The sequence below is a fragment of the Triticum dicoccoides genome, chromosome 1B (assembly GCF_002162155.2).
Source record: "Triticum dicoccoides isolate Atlit2015 ecotype Zavitan chromosome 1B, WEW_v2.0, whole genome shotgun sequence".
Lineage (NCBI taxonomy): Eukaryota > Viridiplantae > Streptophyta > Magnoliopsida > Poales > Poaceae > Triticum > Triticum dicoccoides.
Window position 1 is genome coordinate 65,813,571 of NC_041381.1, and position 6,691 is coordinate 65,820,261.

Consider the following 6,691-nt stretch of genomic DNA (forward strand, 5'->3'; position numbering starts at 1 on the left):
TGTTGTTTTTTTGTTTTGTTTTCTGCATTATTTATTTTCTTTTGTTTTTTGCTTTATTTTTTAATTCTTTTTGCTTTTAGTTTTAGGAAAATTATAAACTTTCTGTTAGTGCCATTACTTTTCAAATTTGAAAACACTTTTTTTGTTTTCTTTCTTGCTTTATTTATTTTATTTTGTTTCTACTTACAACAAAATACTTATTGTTGCTATTTTGAATTATTACAAGGGCCGAACCATAAGACATTAAAGCATTTCAAATGAACTCTGAAAAAGTTGAAAGTTGGCATGGTATCATAAATTGACCCACACATTGCATGTGCATGTACAAAACAGACAATGGTATCATACTCGTCTGTTACAAAGTTGGCATGGTATCATCATAATAGTTGCGGGAGAAAGTCTTCACTTTTTCTTCGCTTGTGTCATTTGCTTATTGCGCCGTAACCATGGATAATCTTCATCGTTTATCAGGATGCTGGGGTCAGCCTTGACTTTAAAGGGAGGAATTTCATGAAACTTTTCATAATCTTCAGACATGTCTGTCTTGTCCTCCACTCCCACGATGTCCCTTTTTCCTGAAAGAACTATGTGGCGCTTTGGCTCATCGTATGATGTATTCGCTTCCTTATCTTTTCTCTTTCTCGGTCTGGTAGACATGTCCTTCACATAGATAACCTGTGCCACATCATTGGCTAGGACGAACGGTTCGTTAGTGTACCCAAGATTTTTTAGATCCACTGTTGTCATTCTGTACTGCGGGTCTACATCTACACCGCCTCCTGACAGATTAACCCATTTGCACTTAAACAAAGGGACCTTAAAATCATGTCCGTAGTCACGTTCCCATATGTCCACTATGTAACCATAATATGTGTCCTTTCCCCTCTCGGTTGTTGCATCAAAGCGGACACCGCTGTTTTGGTTGGTGCTCTTTTGATCTTGGTCAATCGTGTAAAATGTATTCCCATTTATCTCGTATCCTTTCCAAATCGTAACAGTCGAAGATGGTCCCCTGGATAACAAGTACAGCTCATCACAAACAGTGTTGTCACCTCTGATACGTGCTTCCAACCAACTGCTGAAAGTCCTGATGTGTTCACATGTAATCCAGTCGTCGCACTGCTCCGGGTGTTTGGAGCGCAGACTGTTCTTGTGTTCATCAACATACGGGGTCGCCAAGGTAGAGTTCTGTAGAACTGTGTAGTGTGCTTGAGACCAAGAATATCCGTCCCTGCATATTATTGAGTCCCTTCCAAGCGTGCCTTTTCCAGTCAGTCTCCCCTCATACCGCGATTTAGGGAGACCTATCTTCTTAAGGCCAGGAATGAAGTCAACACAAAACCCGATGGCATCCTCTGTTTGAGGCCCATGGAGATGCTTCCTTCTGGCCTAGCGCGGTTACGGACATATTTCTTTAGGACTCCCATGAACCTCTCAAAGGGGTACATATTGTGTAGAAATACAGGGCCCAGAATGACAATCTCGTCAACTAGATGAACTAGGACGTGCGTCATGACATTGAAGAAGGATGGTGGGAACACCAGCTCGAAACTGACAAGACATTGCACCACATCACTCCTTAGCCTTGGTATGATTTCTGGATCGATCACCTTCTGAGAGATTGCATTGAGGAATGCACATAGCTTCACAACGGCTAATCGGACGTTTTCCGGTAGAAGCCCCCTCAATGCAACCGGAAGCAGTTGCGTCATAATCATGTGCCAGTCATGAGACTTTCGGTTCTGAAAATTTTTCTCTGCCATATTTATTATTCCTTTTATATTCGACGAGAAGCCAGTCGGGACCTTCATACTAAGCAGACATTCAAAGAAGATTTCCTTCTCTTCTTTGGTAAGAGCATAGCTGGCAGGACCTTCATACTGCTTGGGAGGCATGCCGCCTTTTTCGTGCAAATGTTGCAGGTCCTCCCGTGCCTCAGCTGTATCTTTTGTCTTCCCATACACGCCCAAGAAGCCTAGCAGGTGCACGCAAAGGTTCTTCGTCACGTGCATCACGTCGATCGAAGAGCGGACCTCTAGGTCTTTCCAGTAGGGTAGGTCCCAAAATATAGATTTCTTCTTCCACATGGGTGCGTGTCCCCCAGCATCACTCGGAACAGCTAGTCCGCCGGGACCCTTTCCAAAGATTACGTGTAAATCATTGACCATAGCAAGTACGTGATCACCGGTACGCATGGCGGGCTTCTTCCGGTGATCTGCCTCGCCTTTGAAATGCTTGCCTTTCTTTCGACATTGATGGTTGGTCGGAAGAAATCGACGATGGCCCAGGTACACATTCTTCCTGCAGCTTGCCAGGTATATACTATCGGTGACAAGTAAACAGTGCGTGCATGCGTGGTATCCCTTGTTTATCTGTCCTGAAAGGTTACTGAGAGCGGGCCAATCATTGATGGTCACGAACAGCAACGCCTTTAGGTTAAATTCCTCCTGTTTGTGCTCATCCCACGTACGTACACCGTTTCCATTCCACAGCTGTAAAAGTTCTTCAACTAATGGCCTTAGGTACACATCAATGTCATTACCGGGTTGCTTAGGGCCTTGGATGAGAACTGGCATCATAATGAACTTCCGCTTCATGCACATCCAAGGAGGAAGGTTATACATACATAGAGTCACGGGCCAGGTGCTGTGATTGCTGCTCTGCTCCCCGAAAGGATTAATGCCATCCGCGCTTAAAGCATACCATACGTTCCTTGTCTCACTTGCAAAGTCATCCCAGTACTTTCTCTCGATTTTTCTCCACTGCGACCCGTCAGCAGGTGCTCTCAACTTCCCATCTTTCTTACGGTCCTCACTGTGCCATCGCATCAACTTGGCATGCTCTCCGTTTCTGAATAGACGTTTCAACCATGGTATTATAGGAGCATACCACATCACCTTCGCAGGAACCCTCTTCCTGGGGGGCTCGCCGTCAACATCACCAGGGTCATCTCGTCTGATCTTATACCGTAATGCACCGCATACCGGGCATGCGTTCAGATCCTTGTACGCACCGCGGTAGAGGATGCAGTCATTAGGGCATGCATGTATCTTCTGCACCTCCAATCCTAGAGGGCATACGACCTTCTTTGCTGCGTATGTACTGTCAGGCAATTCGTTATCCTTTGGAAGCTTCTTCTTCAATATTTTCAGTAGCTTCGCAAATCCTTTGTCAGGCAAAGCATTCTCTGCCTTCCACTGCAGCAATTCCAGTATGGTACCGAGCTTTGTGTTGCCATCTTCGCAATTGGGGTACAACCCTTTTTTGTGGTCCTCTAGCATGCGATCGAACTTCAGCTTCTACTTTTGACTTTCGCATTGCGTCCTTGCATCGACAATGACCCGGCGGAGATCATCATCATCGGGCACATCGTCTGGTTCTTCTTGATCTTCAGCAGCTTCGCCCGTTGCAGCATCATCGTGCACATCGTCTGGTTCCTCTTGATCTTCAGGAGCATCACCGTATTCAGGGGGCACATAGTTGTCATCGTACTCTTCTTCTTCGCCGTCTTCCATCATAACCCCTATTTCTCCGTGCCTCGTCCAAACATTATAGTGTGGCATGAAACCCTTGTAAAGCAGGTGGGTGTGGAGGATTTTCCGGTCAGAGTAAGACTTCGTATTCCCACATATAGGGCATGGACAACACATAAAATCATTCTGCTTGTTTGCCACTTCGAGAAAATCATGCACGCCCTTAATGTACTCGGAGGTGTGTCTTGAACCATACATCCATTGCCGGTTCATCTGCGTGCATTATATAATGAAGTGACCAAATTAATAGAAGTTCATCATCACATTAAAACCAAAGTACATACATAGTTCTCATCTAACAACATAAAGCTCTGCAGAGCATCTAAATTAATTAAACCATACACTGAAACTATGTAAAACATTTCAATGCGAAAACAAATGCGATCATAATCGCAACCAATGTAACAACTGATCCAACGGCATAATGATACCAAGCCTCGGTATGAATGGCATATTTTCTAATCTTTCTAATCTTCAAGCGCATTGCATCCATCTTGATCTTGTGATCATCGACGACATCCGCAACATGCAACTCCAATATCATCTTCTCCTCCTCAATTTTTCTAATTTTTTCCTTCAAGAAATTGTTTTCTTCTTCAACTAAATTTAACCTCTCGACAATAGGGTCGGTTCGAATTTCCGGTTCAACAACCTCCTAGATAAATAAAATCTATGTCACGTTGGTCGGCATATTTGTCATAAACAATAAATGAACCAATAGTTATGAAAAGATAATATATACCACATCCGAATCATAGACAGGACGAGGGCCGACGGGGGCGGATACCAAAACCATCGCGCTATATAAGATGCGATGATAAAAGTAAGAAAATAATACAAGTATCTATCTAAACATACAAGTAAGAATATTTTTCCTTTCAGAAAGAAGATAAGAACAAGAGGCTCACCACGGTGGTGCCAGCGATGAGATCGGCGCGGGTGATCGACGACGGTGAAGACGGGGACGGGGCGTGACGGGCCGCTAAACCTAGACAAATATTGAGGAAAATGGAGCTTGGCGGTCGAGCTTGGATTGGAGAAACCTTATGTAGTGTGGCTCGGGCATTCCATCGAACACCTTGTGTGCATAGGAGGTGAGCTAGAGCACCACCAAGCCCTCTCCCCCTCGGCCAGAAAAAACAGAGCAGTGTGCTCTGCTCTTGCGCGAGGGGGTATATATAGGCACCACCATTGGTCCCGGTTGGTCGCATGAACCGGGACTAAAGGGCTGCCTTTGGTCCCAGTTCATGCCACCAACCGGGACCAATGGTTGTGGGCCAGGAGCGAGGCCCATTGGTCCCGGTTCTTCCCACCAACCGGGACCAAAAGGTCCAGACGAACCGGGACCAATGGCCCACGTGGCCCGGCCAGCCCCCGGGGCTCACGAACCGGGTCCAATGCCCCCATTGGTCCCGGTTCTGGATTGAACCGGGACTAATGGGCTGGACCGGCCTGGACCATTGCCCCCTTTTCTACTAGTGATATCACATCATAGCAAGCCCTGCAAAAACAAGTTAGACATCCTCTACTTCGTTGTTGCAAATTTTACGTGGCTGATACGGGCTTCTAGCAAGAACCGTTCATACCTATGCATCAAAACCACAACGATTTTTCATCAAGTGTGTTGTTTTAACCTTCAACAAGGACCGGGCGTAGCCACACTCGATTCAACTAAAATTGGAGAAACAGACACCCGCCAGCCACCTATGTGCATAAGCACGTCGGTAGAACCAGTCTCATGAACGTGGTCATGTAATGTCGGTCCGGGCCACTTCATCCAACAATACTGCTGATACGTCTCCAACGTATCTACTTTTCCAAACACTTTTGCCCTTGTTTTGGACTCTAACTTGCATGATTTGAACGAAACTAACCCAGACTGACGCTGTTTTCAGCAGAACTGCCATGATGTTGTTTTATGTGTAGAAAACAAAAGTTCTCGGAATGACCTGAAAATCCACGGAGATAAGTTTTGGAAAATATAAAAAATACTGGCGAAAGAATCAAGACCAGGGGGCCCACACCCTGTCCACAAGGGTGGGGGCGCGCCCTCCCCCCTGGGCATGCCCCCCTGTCTCGTGGGCCCCCCGACGCTCCACCGACCTCAACTCCAACTCCATATATGCCGTTTCGCGGAGAGAAAAAATCAGAGAGAAAGTTTCATCGCGTTTTACGATACGAAGCCTCCGCCAAGCCCTAATCTCTCTCGGGAGGGCTGATCTGGAGTCCGTTCAGGGCTCCGAAGAGGGGGGTTCGTCGCCGTCGTCCTCATCAACCATCCTCCATCACCAATTTCATGATGCTCACTGACATGCGTGAGTAATTCCATCAAAGGCTTGCTGGACGGTGATGGGTTGGAAGAGATTTACCATGTAATCAAGTTAGTTTTGTTAGGGTTTGATCCCTAGTATCCACTATGTTCTGAGATTGATGTTGTTATGACTTTGCTATGCTTAATGCTTGTCACTAGGGCCCGAGTGCCATGATTTCAGATCTGAACCAATTATGTTTTCATGAATATATGTGTGTTCTTGATCCTATCTTGCAAGTCTATAGTCACCTATTATGTGTTATGATCCGACAACCCCGAAGTGACAATAATCGGGATACTTGTCGGTGATGACCATAGTTTGAGGAGTTCATGTATTCACTATGTGCTAATGCTTTGTTCCAGTTCTCTATTAAAAGGAGGCCTTAATATCCCTTAGTTTCTGCTAGGACCCGGCTGCCACGGGAGGGTAGGACAAAAGATGCCATGCAAGTTCTTTTCCATAAGCACGTATGACTATATTTGGAATACATGCCTACATTACATTGATGAACTGGAGATAGTTCTGGGTCACCCTATGTTATAGCTATTACATGAGGAATCGCATCCGACATAATTATCCATCACTAATCCAATGCCTACGAGCTTTTCACATCTTCTGTTTTGCTTATTTACTTTTCCGTTGCTACTGTTACAATTACGACAAAACTATTAACTTTACTTTTGCCACGGTTATCTTTACTATCATACTACTTTGCTACTAAATACTTTGCTGCAGATACTAAGTTATCCAGGTGTGGTTGAATTGACAACTCAACTGCTAATACTTAAGAATATTCTTTGGCTCCCCTTGTGTCGAACCAATAAATTTGGGTTGAATACTCTACCC